The sequence below is a fragment of the Taeniopygia guttata genome, chromosome 18 (genome assembly GCF_048771995.1).
Source record: "Taeniopygia guttata chromosome 18, bTaeGut7.mat, whole genome shotgun sequence".
In the NCBI taxonomy this organism is placed as follows: domain Eukaryota; kingdom Metazoa; phylum Chordata; class Aves; order Passeriformes; family Estrildidae; genus Taeniopygia; species Taeniopygia guttata.
In genome coordinates, this window is record NC_133043.1 from 9,638,479 (window position 1) to 9,655,032 (window position 16,554).

The following is a 16,554-nucleotide window of genomic DNA, read 5'->3' on the forward strand; positions in this document are numbered from 1 at the left end:
GGACAAGGATGAACTAAACATTGGTGTGAGGATCTTTGGATGTGACCAGTGACTTTAAGCACTTCTATTCCTGAATTTCCAAAGAAAAACACCTTTAGAAATGGGACAGCTTAGCTCATACTATAAATCATTTCTTCTTAAGCTCAGCACCCAGCAGTTGCCAATCAGTTCTTAAAATCTTGAGTGAAAAATAAACCACAAGGAACAATCCTGTGCTCCAAGGGAATGGACAAGCTAATCTAATACATCTTTGTCATCTGTGGTTTCCATGACAGTTGCATAATCAGACATTTATGTAAGTAGAGGTTTCCTCCTTAAATAGCAGCCCATGATCTCATCTGCACCTACGGCATAACCCATTTGGATGGAAATGATGTGCCAGTCATGTGTACAACTAATTTTTTAATGCTTCTCTCTTATTTTTGTTTCTTTATAGTGGAAGAACATATTTATTTTTTTATTCTTTATTGTTGAGCCTGCAGAGTACTGCTCACACATGCTAACTCTTCTTCTTGTGGTCTTCTCGTGGTCCAGAAATAACCACAACCCCCAGGTCCAATGAATGTCTGGGCTCACACTTGCTCAGCAATTCAGTGTGAAAAGTGATGGTGTATTGACAAACCCCAGTGCAGCCTCCTAGAAACACAGAAGGGTTTGGATTGGAATGGACCTTGAAGACCATCTAGTTCCAAACCCAGGGGTAGAGATACCTTCCATCAGACCAGGTTCCTCAGGGTCATATCCATCCTGGCTTGGAACATTTCCAGGGATGGGGCAGCCACAACTCCTCTGGGCAATCTGTGCCAGGCCCCACCACCCTCACAGGGGCAAATTTCTTTCTGATATCTAAACTACACCTTCCCTGTGTCAGTTTGAAGTCAATCCTGTTCAGCCACTTCAGGCCCTTGTCCATAGTCCCTCTCCAGGTCTCTGGCACTGGAAGGGGTTCTGAGGCCTCCCCAGAACCGTCTCTTTTTCACGCTGGACACCCCCAGCTCTCCCAGCCTGGCTCCAGAGGAGAGGGGCTCCAGCCCTGATCATCTCTGTGGCCTCCTCTGGATCTGCTCCAGCACATCCACATCCTCCTTATGGTGGGGACCCCAGGGACAAAGTATTTTGGGTGGGTGATTCAACACAGTCACCTTCCTCGACCTGCTGTTGAAACTTCTTGTGGTGCTCCCAAGACGTGGTTGGATTTTGGGACTGCTAATGCATATTTAGGGTCACGTCCAGCAGCCCAAGTCCTCCTCACAGCTGCTCTCACAGCAGCTCTCTTCAAGCTGCTCAAACCCAGAGGCTGTGGGCTGCCATCACACCCTGCTGCAGAATTTCCAGGCAGGCATGGTTTCCAAGCCATACCTTTCCCCAAGGGGCTGGGGTGAAGACCACAGGAGAACTCCAGGGATTTGTCTTGGAAAATTTGGGATTTCTCAGGGTCAGAGGAAAGCTCCCAGGACCGCCCTACTCTGCTGCAGAGACTGCCTGGAGACTCCTCTGAACTCATGCAGAGTATCATAAGGCAATGCCAAAATACAGATCTCTTCCTATATGCCATATTAATTGAAATTAAGAAAAGCAGGCCCAGTCCATGAAATCTCACTCCTACTCCCATCTAAGTTCATGTAAAAAGAGTGAAGGCAAGCAAAAGTAACTGTATTTAAATCTTCATGCAGAAATTCTCAAAAACATCCCCCCCCCCAAAAAAAACTCAGCTACGTGGAAGGAGTGACTTTTATCTAAAGGCTGCAGACATCAGCAGACCAGGGAGCTGCTTCCAGTAGGCAAATAGTTCTTAATGTGGATGTCCAGGGGTATCAGACACTCTTCAAAATCTGAGGTGAGAAGCCCAGAAGCTGAGGAGTGAGTTGATCCTGAAATGTAAGTATTTCTATTTAGACCATCCTCTTAGTTCTTTTTTTGCATCACTCTGCATCAACCACTGTGCACAAAAATATGCCCCAAGCAGAGGAAAACAGGCAAGAACAGAAACATAATCCAATCTGCCAGCCTTCACAGCCTCAAATCTGTGGGACTTGTTCCAGCCTTTGGATGTTGTAGCACCTTCTCTCAAAGGTATCACTATTGAAACAAGTATATTATGCACTATTGTTTCCAGCATCAAACAACCAGCAAAAATATCTCCTCTTGCTCTTCAGCCTGATCTCACTTCTCCCACTGAAGCTGATTTAGTGACAAAGATAGAGAGAAATAGAGTGGATTGGGGTTTGCAAGTGATTGTCAATTGGATTTTGTGAGCCCAGCAGTATCTCCGAGTTGGTTTCCATTTTCCCTGAGCCCCCTGCAGCTCCTATTAGCCTCAATAACTGCTTCTAATTTTGGCCAGGACATTTGCCCAGATTTCTGAAGGAAGGGGAGTGAGTGGGGGGGTGTCTTTCCCTGGTGCAGAGGGACTCCTGCCTCCGTGCAGCAAACATGGGCTGGGTAATGGTTTAATTACAGAGAGAATTCCTGCCCTGTCCAGCCAGGCTCTGACACACGTTACGTAACTGGATTGTTAATGCTTTTTATATGTTGGTGGAACTGAAATTAAAAGAGGAAATTATTCTCCTGATGCTCAACTCTAATCCCCATCTGTCTGTGTTTTTACTTTTCTGCACTTGCAAAGCTCCCTGATCAAAAGGTCTTGAATAGATTCCAGATTTCCAATTTAGTTTGCTTATGTAACCCAAAATATTATGGCAGTCTTTCCTTGGGGGCGATTAAGCATATATTTTCAGATCCTCCAATTCTCTCTGTTCCAAAAGGGCTAAAAATGGCATAAAGCTTTAGCTCTTTCCATACCATTAGCACCACAAACATTTTTTTTTTTTAAGACTTTTTTTAGGAAGATAGGAATAGCCAAGAGCTTTGCAGGGAAGGAACATATTCTTAAAAAAAAAGGGGGGGGGGGACTTGTTAAATGTCCCCTGTGCCTTGGTGAAAGCAAGCTGAGAGTCTACACTGATAGAGCTTTGCAGGGAATATAGAGGGGGACTAGACAGGCAAGGAGGGAGCTACATCTTCAACCAGGGCAGATTCCTGAGTCCAGAAAACCTCAAGAGCTCTCTGGATACAGACTTTTGCTTTGTCCCATCCAAAGGATAAACTTCAGCTGGACGGCTGGGAATGGATTTCATCCTTCCTCTGGCATTTTGATCATCCCCATCTGAAAACTGACACCAATTTTTTTATCCATTTTCTCTTCTTTCCCCTGGTGCTGGAACTACGTGACCAGCCGCTGGTTTTATTAGTGGGAACGAGGAGGCTCCTTATGTTGGAAAGTGGAACTTTTACCCAAAGCACCAGCAAATGAACCAAAAGTGCTGCTGTAATGGTTGTGTTTCATTGCTCCTTTGGTTTCTGAGTGCAGGATGGGAGGCAGCACCCACAGTGCTCACCTGGATCCTGATCACTGCGATGCTGTCACACCAGAGAGGGCAGTGGGGACAGCGCTTGGGACCACTGGTGCTGGGCTCACTCTTCTTAAAGAGATTTTTTTGCTTTGAATACAGAAAATTGAATAAATAAAAAGTCTTTATTTACCCACAGCTGATGTGTGCCTGCTCACCTGGAGCAAGCAGCAACACACAGAATGGGGCCACCCCTTCTGGCCACTGGTCCCGTGTTTGTGGCAGCTGTGGGATGATGGCATCACAGTGCAGCTATGGGTCAAAAATCTGAATGGCACCTTTTCCAAATTTGGATTAGGGAAGCTGTGATTTAAGGCAATTGCTGAGTCCCAGAAAATACTGTGCTCTGGCTCAGGCAAGGCTTGGAGCCTTTCTGCTTTCCAGGATAATTGGATTTGAGGGTCCAAGGGGAGCCAGTCTCCCAGCTTGCAGAGAAACTGGTTGTCTCTATGAGCAGCAGAGCAAATGCTCGAGTGCATTTTGACATTTCCCACTACAGGAAAACCCCATTTTGAGGTCTCAGTGGTGCCTCATGGAAAACCTTTTGAGAAATGTGCTGGATGAAGGCAACTTACACTAAAACCTCTACCCCAATTCACCTTATCACTCAACACATGCTTTGCTCTTAATCATCTTTGATAATATCTCACAGCTTTCATTTTATCAACATCTTATCTTTCGATTTGCCCGCATTCTCCACCAAAAATGTCATTAGATTATTTTTTTCTAATGAGCAAGTGTTCCTTGTGATAACTTGAATTATACTTTCTGAATGGTGGGAAAATACACAGTTGTGTCACACCCTCCCCCAAACTAAACACACTATTCGGGAAACAAAATGAAAATTTAAAAACAAATAATTATTCTTCTTTGCTTCTGTACTGGAGAACTTCATTTGGGGATTATAAATCCTTTTGAAATATTCCTTTTTAATGATGTCGCTCCTATTCATGTTCCTTTTACAGCATTTTCTGAATTGTTTTCAGTGTTTGGATCTGATTACTTGGCTTGAAAAATGTATTTTCCCCCTTCTAGAGTAACACTAGATCTAAAACACTTTCTGTTCTGATATTATGAAATAGGTGCTCTTGAGATTGCAGTTTGTGATGCAATTAATCTTGTTTCATTTCCAAGGATAATTGCTATTTCTGCTACAGTAAATCACTCATTTCCATTGACTGGCAAGTCTTGGGGGAGTTGCAGGTTTCTGCTCTCCAGTCCTGCTTGCACAGTCCAAGGCCCCACATCCCCTGAGCTGGGCAGGAGGAGACCAGAACAGTGAGTCCAACCTCTTCCAGTGCCTCTGCCTTTAGCTTGTACCCTTCATGCAATTTATTGTCATCAGAACTTTTTATTCCTTAAAATCTCAGAAACAATGCAAGGTACATATAACCTGATAATTGGCAATGATTTGGGCTTGAATGGGGCTGTGGGAAAGCAGCTGAGCATCTTCTGCAGAGCTCCCTGCACAGCAGCACCTTTTTCTTCAGCTTTGAATCTCTTGGATTAAACTTTCCAGCAAGATTTATTTTGATGGGTTTTTTTCCTGTTGCAACAAAAAGCCATGCCAGCTTCAGAAGCCAGACTGCTCTGACTGGAGGGAAAAAAAGAAAAAAAAAGAAAAAAACCCAAGTGCAAATTGCAAAACATGGCAAGTTTTCCAGGATGGAACGAGCCCAGATGGATTCTCCCATTCCCTCTGCCAGGAGCAGAAGTGACTCAGAGCTTATGTGTTCCATGTGGAGGCTCAGCACCCTGCAACTGCCCCAGGAACAAGCCAGGGACAAGAGAGTGACGGCAGGTTCAAAAATCAGACTCTTTTCAATTACAGGAGACCAAAGAACAGACCCCAAACATCCAAGCTGAAAGACATGGAGAGGAATGTCTGTGTTTTTCCCAGAAATTTGTCTCCTTGTTTCCTTAGTAACCCCTCTCGGTAGAAGGAAACGCACCTGAGCATGGCTGAGCAATTGAAATGTTCTCCATCCATGGCTGCATCCCTTCCCACCCCCACACGGTCTCCAGGAACATCCATGTGGGCACCACCACGTCCAGAGCACGGGCTGAGCGCTGGGGAGCAGCTGCACTTGCAGAACCAGGAGCCCAGTAACCAAAAAGTCTTAGCAAAGAACAAAAATAAACCCTCGCCAGTCATTTCTTGCAAATGTTGCTCCCAAGGGATGGGGGGGATGCGTACTCCAAGATGTACACGAAGGAGCTGCCTACGCTGCTGCGTGGGAAGGGGTTTAATAGGGAGCTGAGAAAGAGCCTGAGTGTAGGAGGAGAAAGTGGCAGATGTTAGCAGTACCTTTTTGTTTTCCTGGATGGCATGGCAGGCAGCGGAGATGGAAAGAAAAGCTCCCCTTCTGCAGAAATAGAAGCTGAAGGTGGGTAAGCCTTTTTCCACTTGTCCAGGCTGGGCTCAGAGGTGGTTGCAAGGTCCATAAGAGGATCAGGGGCCCACTGCCAGCACCACCCACTGACCATCCTGCAGTACCATGAGAAGAAAGAGCCTTGTTGTGAGGAACCAGACTTGGAAATTGCTCCGCTGTGCTTATGAAGGCTGGAACAGGTCCCCTTTATCCTCCCCCAGGGACTCTGGAGCTGGAGAGAGTCACAGGCTGCCAGGGGCATCTCCCATCAGGAACCCGCTGACAGGTTTCTGAATGCACCAAGGATTCCAATTCCACTACTAAATTTTTTGTGACTTTCCAAAGCATCATCTCTCTCCCCAAAATAGCCCTGTGGCATGCAAGTACACGTAATGTGATGTGTAACACTCCCAGTGAGGGAGGGCTGGGTAATTCACCACATCAACATCCACCTTCCCAGGCCATGTTATTGCATTTAATATCTTGAATTTTTATGCCAGGTTGTTTGATAATCTCCAATGCAAATTCCAGGTGAGTAACCAAGCCTGGTGAGCTACTGGAAACAAACCCTGTTCCTTGTGTGAGCAGAGAGGCTTCTTCTCAGAAGAAAGGACTTGCAGGTAAGATACAAAGGGCAAAATTGAGCCAGAAGAGGAGCAAAGTGTCTACAGGTGCACAGGACAGAAGGTTGAGAGGACCAAATGTCTGTACAGACACCCTCAGTTATTTGGTTTGCACTGTCATAGGTTTTAAAATCCCTGAAGTTAACCTCTGGCACTGCACTGCACTGAAGATGCCTTCTGTTCAAAAATCTTCTTCTTGGAAGATTTTTGACTCAAGTATTTCACAGAATTTGATTTTCTGTAACTCAGAGCAGGGCTGGGATCCTGCATAGATCCTTCAGAAGTGCCTGGGCTGTGCGTGCAGAGCCCATTTCAGTGTCCAACTGACTGCTCTGGGTGTGTTTTTATGTAGTTTTGTTCACACTGGCAGAGGCTGCACAAGCTGCTCACCCCATCTCCCCACATCTGCCCATCTGAGCAGGGCACAGAGGCAGAGGCCCTTTAAAGCCTGCATGAATGAGGGTCTCATAAATCCCATATTTGAGAAACTCTGGCTGTATCCTTTGGTCATAAAAAGAAATTAAAGCTGCACGTAACACAGTGTACCCTGTAATCCTGCTGCACAGCCTTGTGCCTGCATAAATCAGCCTCTCATGAATATTGCACTGTACCTGCCACTGCCTGACCTGGGAGTTTAAAAAGGATGAATCAAAGGGAAACAAAGCACAGAACAGTCACAGAAAGGTCTCACAAACAGCACCTGCTTTCTCAGAGCCTTAAAGGTCACCAAAAGCAATCTGAGAAGTGCAGAGATTTCAGGGATCCAATCAAAGTTGTAAAAAGAGGAGAAAGCAGATATTTTTCCTTCTCTCTTGCCACAGTGAAGCAAGCCTTGGAATACACAGCAAATCTGGCAGGAGTTTTGTGGTCATGGAGAGGGACAAGCTGTGGAACACCCAGAGTGTGGGGAGGAGCAAGGAAGAAAAGCTATTTTATAAACCTTGGAGGGGGAGGAGGATTATTATTATTGCTGTTTTTAATGAAGGGGTGGGACTTTCATGGGGTTTAGAACAATTTATTGCTCAGATAAACATCAGAGGTTGTGAGATCTATGAGAGCAAGCAGTCGGCCATAACTCAAAGTAGTCACAAGTTCTTCATTACAAGGCAAATATATAACTTTCTAATCCAGTAGATAGTTTGCTAGAAAGTTTATTTTGCTTTTCTAACCTATCACTTTTACTTAATTTTGCTGCACAGTGGATGTTTTTATCTAATGTTGCATGTACACCTATATTGCTTCTGTTATAACTTCTAAACTCTTCGCTTAATATATACAATTACATTACTACATTATAAACCCTTCACCATCTTATCTAATACAGTCTCTTACTTACTTAAGGCATCTTCTTACAACTATAGAAACAAGTTTATGATTTTTCTGCTTAATGTGTGTGTATTGTATTTTTATATCAATCCAAGCTTCTTCCAAGGCTGTAAATTCAACCCTCCTGTGTCTGTGGAAGTTTCTGGTTTTTTATTTCCCACAGAGAACCTGAGCTTCAACAGTGCTTTTCTACCAGAAATAACTCACAAAAACTTAGGATTTCAAATTCTGTCTTGGTTAAATATTATGAACTCTCACTCACTCCATGTAGTTTTTTTTAATTCAAAGACTTAAAACAAGAAAAAGTCTATCCTGTCCAGCTCGAAAAACAGACAGCAGCAACAGCTTTTATTAACAACTTCCTCCGAGACCTAGAAAACACAGCACAGTGCTCAGAGGGAGGTTTTTATTGCTGAAATCCTCAGTAATGGGCAAGAAAAAAATTCAGCCAAGACATCCACCTCTGTCCCCTCCACCTTTCCCAGTTTATTTGCAGCAGCTCACACCTCACAGAATTTGTGCACAGGAGCAGCACAGTGGCAGGAAAGGGAGTTAATCTTCTCTGAATGGATGCAGGGACCATGGGCTAAGATTGTCACTCTCTGGCCATTAACTTGCTTTGCAACCTTTGTGAAGTTAATCACTCTGCCTCAGTTTCCCCGCCTGGGAATAGTAAAGTTTTGTGTTTCAAACTCTGTGGTATCCACCAAGCACCTTATGAGAAGCCACTTGAGCTTTGACCTGTGTAGAATTTTACACAGATGTTTGCACAGATTTGCTGTCTGCCAAAGTGGATTTTTTCTTTCACAGCAGCACCCCCCTTTCAGCTCCTCAGTGCTAGTCATGTCAGCCAGAAACACAGCACACCTCGTGCTCCCTGCTCCTCTATGTCAAAATCCTACATCTTAAGGCATTCAGAAAAGCTTCGTATTGCATCCAAGAAACACTGTTAAAGGGTACTGAAAGCTTCTTCCATTGCCATTAATTGAGTGACTAGAAAACAGATTCCACTGCTGTCATAGCACATCAGAATAATTAATTCAGCTATAAATAGCTCAGCTTACTCACTGTTTGCTGTTCCTCTTTTATAAGGTCAAGGCTGCAGCCAAAAGGAGCAGCAGCACATTCCAGAGGAGCATCCCTCTCTTCTGCTTGGATTCAGGCAAAACAGCAAGACAAGGAGTGCATCTGTAATCAATGATCCCAAGGCTACACAATTGCATAATAATCAGAGAAATAATTAGTCCCATTTAGGTAGGAAGAGTATTAACAAGCCCACGTATATGCACATTTATCTTAGTCTAATTAATGAGTATTTTCAAACCAACTTTAGCTAAACTGCCTTTGATTTTGTTGGATGATGCTTCTGTATCGACTTGTCTTTATCTTTGGTTATTTGTGCATTAAGTAGAGCTTCTACATGAGAAAAGCCAGTGGAACAAGTTGTGACACAGAGGTTGTTATTCCAGGGAATATTTCCCTGCTGCTCAAGGATGCACTTAGGTATTTAGCTACTTTTGGGTGATGTTTACCTTGTGCAAGTCACAGCCTCAGTTCCAGACCATGAGTTGCACAGTGATGTATTTAGATCCATCTCTAACCACTGCATGAAACCTAAAATATTCCTTTCATTCCTTCCTAACTTCCCAAATCTTTGCAACATCATCAATCACAGAACCCTCTTTTCCCAAGCTCGCTCAGGGCTATGCAAGCGGGGACTGGAGTCTCTCTCCACTGTTCAAAGCAAAAGAAGATTTTCTGCAATTGTTGAAAAATGTATTTGCACTCAGGCAGGTCTGGCAGGTCTTCAAGTGGAGCCTGACCTACTCGCAGATATTTTTTCCTGCCTAGTCTCACATGCAACCATATTTTCCAGGTAGACTTATCTCCTTGTCACACATAGTGATGTATAACCCTGAAGAAAGAAAAGCAGGTGATTACATTTCCCCAGTCAAGTGTAGCAGAAAGGTCAGATTTAATACGAAGCTGAGGGGCGACAGAATGACACAGAAAATGTACAAAAATAGAGCACAGCCATGCTGGGAGGGAAGCAGCAGCAGCACAGACACACCATTCATCTCCATACAGGCTCTTTATTTCTCCCTGCTCTTTGATTTGAGACTTGGCTCCACTATCATGGAAGATACATTTTTGGGAAAATGTGTAATAGGCAGGTGAATAATTTCCTTCTGCATGGCCTTCAGTCTCCTGTGGTGGCTGCCCAGGATGCTGACATTCAGCATCCACCAGCTCAAGTCCTCCCAAAGGAACTGGATTGCTCTATGCTTTTATGATGGAAAATATATTTTTCCTCAATCCCACCCTTCCAATGGCTGGGGAGCTGCTATGTGTTGTATATACAGTCCTGCAGTTATTTATTTTAATCCTGGTAGTGTCTTTTGAGCATTGCTGGACTCCTACAAAATTTGCACCTAAATGGAAATAAATGCACAATGCTGCAGCTCCCTGAATTCAGAGGAATTCAGTGTAGCCCCTTCCCATGCCCTAAATGCAATTGGATGTTTTACAACTTCTGTATCTAAATTAGGTTTTTCCATGCACATTTTTTTCCTCTTAGTCCTGCCTAAATTCAGAGGAAACCCCAAGGAGAAATTCTCCTTGGACCACTAGGCTTGAGCCCTACATCCAAAGCACTTAGAATGAAGGTCAGATGCAGAAAACAGAAGTTTCATCATTTCACAGTTTCACAGTTGAAAACAAGCTTCTGCTTTTACTGTCCCACATAATTTTGGGTAGAGGATTTCAAGTGCCTTTCTGCACTCAGGTCTGTGCAGATTAATTTGGTCAGATGAATGCCTTAAAGGTTATGGATAAGACCTCAAACCTGGAAGGGGTTATTCTCAAAGCTAAGAATGGAAAATTCCTGAAGGTCTCCATGATAAGTTGATAAGAAATAATGAAGAATTGTTTCATTTAAACACAAAGAACAATTCAGCCATAGCATCACTTTTGACACTGTGAAAGTTATCAGATGAAAGTCTGCGTGCTAAATCTTTTTAATACTGGAGAGAAATGTAACAATTTACTGTCCATTATGAAACCTGGGATTCCTAGAAGAGTATCCTACCCCGCTGCTTCTTCGTGTTCCCCATGTCTGCCTCTGGTTTCAAATGAGTGCCATGAATCATAGCCTAATAGCAATGTTATAAAGAACTACTTCTTTCCTAGGAAGTCAGATCAATCCCACTTCTAAGTAAACTCTGTGAATGTGCCAAATATTTAGAGAATAAATCTCAAGCCCAGGAGTGATCTGCTTCCTTTTCCTGCAGACTTTGTGTGTAATGCAGATACCAGCGGCCCCAGCATCTCTTGCAGGCTGGTGGTGTGAGTTCATGAGGGGAATTAAGAAAAATTATACATAGAATCAAAAATAGATTCAGAAAACCCCACCAACAGCTAATTATGGCCAGCTAAAAAATCAGTATATCATCTAAACTAGTGACCTAGACCTTTGCTATTGGAAGTTAGCTTTCCTCACAGGGCGCCTTTGAGCCACCCCCTCCATCTGAAAAGTGGCACCACCGACTGAAGAGCTGATTTCAAACCTCTTCAAGACCCATATGAAAAGTCTATGCCCTGCAGCAAAATGAACTCCACTCCAGTATGATTGTTTGCATAGTGCATGGTGACTAAAATTAGCCTGCCTCAACTCCATTGCAGGAGGAAATCTGAGTTGCCACGGCAGTTTCAGGTTTCTTGACTTTCAGAGAAATTTGTATCATCCAAGGAACACAGACTTGTGCTCCTCTTGGCTGCCACTGCTCTCCCAGGCTGCTTCTCCAAGCTATCCTACAGCACCAGCACAAGCCTTGTCCTTCCTCACATCGGAAACCAGAACGTGCTGAAACCTTTGGAAGCCTTTTTTTCAGTATGAAAATGTCTGGGAGATGAATTAGTAAGGCAAGAACGCCCTGTGGGTCACAAATGGTCTGTCCTGGTTGTAGGAAGGGTAAAACCTCCTTGAGAGTTAATTGCCACATGGGACAGAGGTTTCTCAAAGCAGAGGTGTGCTCGAAGGTGCCTCCAGGAGACATAAACCATGTAAAGTGGGGTTAGGACTGGTAGTTTAACCTTCATTAGCTGGATGAAGGTGAGAACCCCAACTTGATTCTCAGCCACTGCCCCATGATATCATTGTGTATCAGAGCTTGTGTTCCTCTGTCATAATTTCAGATTGTGGTTTGGCCAGCCAGAGAGCTCACACACTCCCTTGGTCTCATTTTATTCTGCAAATGAACAGATGTCCATAGGAGGTCATGTGAGTCTACCATGGATGTCCCTGTTGAACTTGAATTATTCAAAAAGTCAGTCATCAGCTAAGTTCTAAGCTATTGCAGCTTCTTGGGGTTAGGTTTTTGGTTATTTTTCAGCTTGAGATGTGGATACAGCTTCTCTCCCCAGGATGTATAAATAATTCATGCAGTTATGAGGTGGGATCACTCAGGACCTGTGTGAAGAGTGCTGCTGGCTCAGATCCCCCTGTCACTGACTGAAAAACCGGGATCAGCTCCCTTCCTTCATCCACCCTCCACCCCTGGTCAGGCCATGTGCCCTCAGGCCACATTTCACAGAGTTTTGGTTCCTCTGTCCCTGCAAGATCCCAGATACCTTGAATCCAAGATCACAGCTACCAGAGGCTTGTTACTTAATATTTGTAGTAAATTTGCACAAAATAAACTTGCTGTAGCAACAATCCAGTTAAGTACTTGTTTTTATATTTTATATGAATGCAAGCCAGCAACTAGTTTCATTTGCTGCTGCACAGTATAATTGAAAGGTAATGATTCACCCTTAAAAAATACATTTAAAATTATTTAGTAACTACTCTGACTACAGTACATATCTTATGGAGGGAGCCCAGAGTAAAAGCTCAGTGATGTCAGAGTCCTGGCTGGATGCAATTAGGAAGAGAACAGCCCCATGACATGAAATCTGATGATACATTGAACTTCTGACCTATAGGAGAAATCTGATCGTCACCACCCACCCTCTTCATTTCAGCTCTGTTCAGGAAAACAAGTGTCTTCATTCATCATTCAATCTTCTCCACCCTTCACTGCTGGAATTTTTATATGAGCTGAATTAAATTAGCCGGACTTTGAAGGTAAATGTCCTGAGTGGCTCAGTGATATCCATGGTGCCTTTCTGTTTGTTTAGCCATTGTCATTGAGCCCCATTCTGTTCTGATGAGGCTCTACAGGAAAGTGAGGTGCTCCTGTGTCCAGTTTCACTGTGGTTTAAGCAGAATAAAATACTGGCTATAGTACTACTGGATTACTTTATGTCTGAACTGGAGGCAGTCACTGGGTTTTGCCTACTTTAGCCACATTCTCTGCTCTGAAGTTACTAAGTATTAACCCTGAAGTCCTTATTCAGGATTCCCAGCATCCAAGGCAAAGTTTGAGGCAGACACAGACCACACAGAGTTTAATGACCATGCAGAGGTGGTGAGTTGGGGTGAAGCCCCCAGTGACCTGTGGTGTGTCACCACCATCGGGCTGACACATCTGCAGTGTGGTGCAGAGAGAATTAGGCCTGAAAAGCCATGGCACCATGGCTGGATGGAGGCCAGCTCAACAGTCCTTATCTGAGCTCCTGCTCAGCTTCAGGCACGTTGCTCTTTGCTCATCCAGGGCTCAGCTCCCCTGGGCGTGTGTAACAGGACAAGGGCTCTACCCACCCCTGCTCTGATAAGCTAAAAACAGAATGAAGGTCCAAGTCAACCACGCTTGAGCATGTGATAAAATTCTTTGCTAAACTGGGGCCTAAGTCAGTGTGTTCTTAGGGTGGAACTCAAACAGCTGCTCTTGGAGGAGAATGAGCAGGCACACAAATGGAGCCAAAGGTTCTCCTGGGGTGATGGGCTGGGGTGAGTGGCAAGAGCCAGAGCAAATGGGGAAATGGCCTGGTGCAAGAGGAGGAAGGATTGTTGTGACTGGCTGTGTGGATCTGTGGCTTGGGAGGAGGAATTTCCTCGTGGGAATGTTGCCAGGAGGGTGAGGAAATTGCTTGCTTTTCCAAGCTGAAGCAATTAATGAAGAAGGGGTGAGAACAAAGGTTATGTGCTGTGGGCAGTGTCACTGAGACACAGCAGGGGTGGTGATTTGGGTTGTGGGGTCCAAAATAGTACACTGGCTTCAGACCTTAAAAACTCTGAAAAGAGTAAAGTTATAGATATCTTCATCCCAGAAAAATATCTGTGGTAACCATTCAGGAAGTCTAGGGCAATGGCTTGTGTAGTCAAGGATAAAAACAACCCAAATCTAAGATATCAGCACCAGATTTCATCCAAAGTTCTGGAGACCAAGTGTTAGCTGAGTCCCTGGAGTTTCTCAATACATCAAGCTGCTACTGCTGGACTGCCTGCTCTCTCTGTTTGTGCTTTCTTTGGGGCTTCTGGGCCACCTAACAGTTCCTTGTTCTAAAACATACTGAAACTTCTTCATCATGAAATAGGGGAGAGCTTCTGTCCTGAAAGAATTTGTGGAAAAGGCATGGAAAGACTAGAAAGAAATAGTTCAGGTTTTTGTCTCTTTTGGAAAATAAGTAAATTGCAATATGGGTGGAAGGGACCATAACATCCCAGGAAAACACTTCAATACATCGGGTACTACCCTCTGAAATTGTTAGAGCTATGTGTGCAAGAACCCAGATTCTACACTCAAAAAGACACTTCAGCTACAGCCAAAAAATTTGTGAAAGACAGAACCAACCAACCTCCCAAAAATGCATTCCCCCTAAGGGGAGTTTTGGGCACTGTGCTGGCTGACAAGAGGCTCGGAGCTGTGCAGAAAAGCTGTTTCTGGGTCTATTCCTACTACACAGAGGGAAAGAAGACTTCATGCCTGAAGGATCTCCTTGATTACATCTCCATTTCGTAGGCACCATCTACAACTGGTTAGAGCCTAAAAATAGCAATTTCTTCTGCTCAGAAGAGACCGCAGCTTCTTTTCTTTTCTTATACCAGAAAAAAATTGTTTTGAACTGACTCTTCTAGATAAACAGCACTTAGAAGTAAGTGTAGTGATCATCATGAATCTCATATAGGGATTTGCAGCTGCTTTTCATGCCACAGAACACAAATTAATTAAGAAAATCTTGTCTCTTGGAAACTCTTCTATTCACAGTTGCATCAAGTCCCTGTAGCAGTAACTTGCATGGAAAAATAACATTAGGGATATTTTTATTTTTAGGTGTCTTAATGAAATATAGCAGATGGAAATGAAGAGGAGAAGCCCATCCTATGTGACTAGCCATCTGTCTGAGCATCAGCAACAAGTGTTTCATGGATCAGAGCTAGAAAATTAGTGGGTAATTAACGTCAGTCTTCGAGCTACCCTACAATTCTTCACACTCATTATTCTACTCTATGCAATGGCTTTCAAATGCCACCCAGAGCTTACCCAGCTGTGAGAGATGTGCTCATATCCCCAACCCTGGCTTTAGAGCGCTAAACCTTGGGCTGAACACCAGCAGTTCCCTCTTGTCCCACCCACCCTCTCACACAAAGCTGGCAGTGACTCCATAAAATCCACACTCCCAGCTCCCAGGATCCCAAGGATGAATCCAGTCATTTGCTTTTCCTAAATTGTCCTTTAAGATGTTCCTATCCCACCCTCAGTTCTCCAGCACACTGGGATTTGCACTGGCCATGGAAATCAGGTTACCAACATGAACACGGGGTAAAGAGCTGTTATACAAAACTAGTTTTTGTGTTGGTTTATTTCTGGCATGTGGCTTTTCCAAGTCCGTGGAGTAGCTGGTCTGGAATCTCACTCTCCAAACCCACTCCAGTGACTTCCAGGCACTGCTCTGCTGGAGGAAGCCTGCCTTGTTTAATGACATCCTAAACACACAATCCTGAGCCCTGCTAAAGGTCAGGCAGCCTGAGCTTTTGGAGATGAGATACTTGCTCAGTGTTGTCATTGTTATACCCTCTTGGTGCCCACACATGCTGCAGCACATCTCTGGGTTGCTCTCCTCTTCCTTTCTTGGAAAATCAATGCCTTCTCACAAGAAAGGTTTTGTATTTCACCATTAGAGAGTAATGGTTATTCTTCTTTGGTAACAGGATATTGTTATCAGGCTGTTTTAATTTTGTTTATTACCTCCATTCCTCCAGCTGCTACAATTCACTTGATACATGTTTGGTTATTTTTATGCTTTGATTTAAGAACAGTGTGCTCCAAGGCTGCACTTAAAGAAATGCCCAAGGAGTGGAGTCAAGGGAATCATCAACTTATTTACTGAACTGAGCTGAGCCCAACATGATGCCTTAGGAATAACCTCTCTTCCTGGAAATCCATGGATAACTGTTAAACTCTACTGTATGGCATCAACATAATTAATCTTCACAAAACCCTGGGCACGCAACATCTGAACATGACATAGCAAGTGGAAATTTTGTCATTCTTCAGACAGGGAAAGTGACCCCACTGACAGAGCTTAAATCTAGGGAATCCTCTTTGTAGACTTTCTTGAATTTTGGCTGTCTATTACTTTTATGGCCCTTTTTTTCCCCCTGCTGAATGAGTAAGCAATCACAGTTTGCTGTCAGATACCCAATATTTGCAAACATGGAGAGGCAGATCCAATGTTTTGGTTTGGCTGATGGCAAAGAAAAGTAAAGCTGAGTAAATCCAGATCTGAACCACTCCCAGTGTCCATTGCTGGGGACTGGGCTGCTTTCAGTTCATCTTCAAAGTCCATGGCCTGAGCTGCAAAATCAACTCTGGAGCATCAGAAGGGTCTGAGTAAAAATACATTGCTGTTACTCACACTAAATAAATACATGAAGTAAGA

The 16,554-nt window shown here is 43.9% G+C and overlaps 1 long non-coding RNA gene across 3 annotated transcripts; it reads left to right on the forward strand.

The window, feature by feature from the left end:
• The first annotated feature begins 3,976 nt into the window (after positions 1 to 3,976).
• On the forward strand, positions 3,977 to 16,554 carry LOC140685276 (uncharacterized). Of its 3 annotated transcripts, none has more exons than XR_012058628.1 (4): positions 3,977 to 5,797; positions 6,314 to 6,402; positions 14,946 to 15,063; positions 15,927 to 16,554. It is a non-coding gene; the product is annotated as an uncharacterized lncRNA (long non-coding RNA). The 3 variants fall into 3 exon arrangements; XR_012058629.1 differs by having other exon boundaries at positions 15,932 to 16,554; XR_012058627.1 differs by having other exon boundaries at positions 14,946 to 16,554.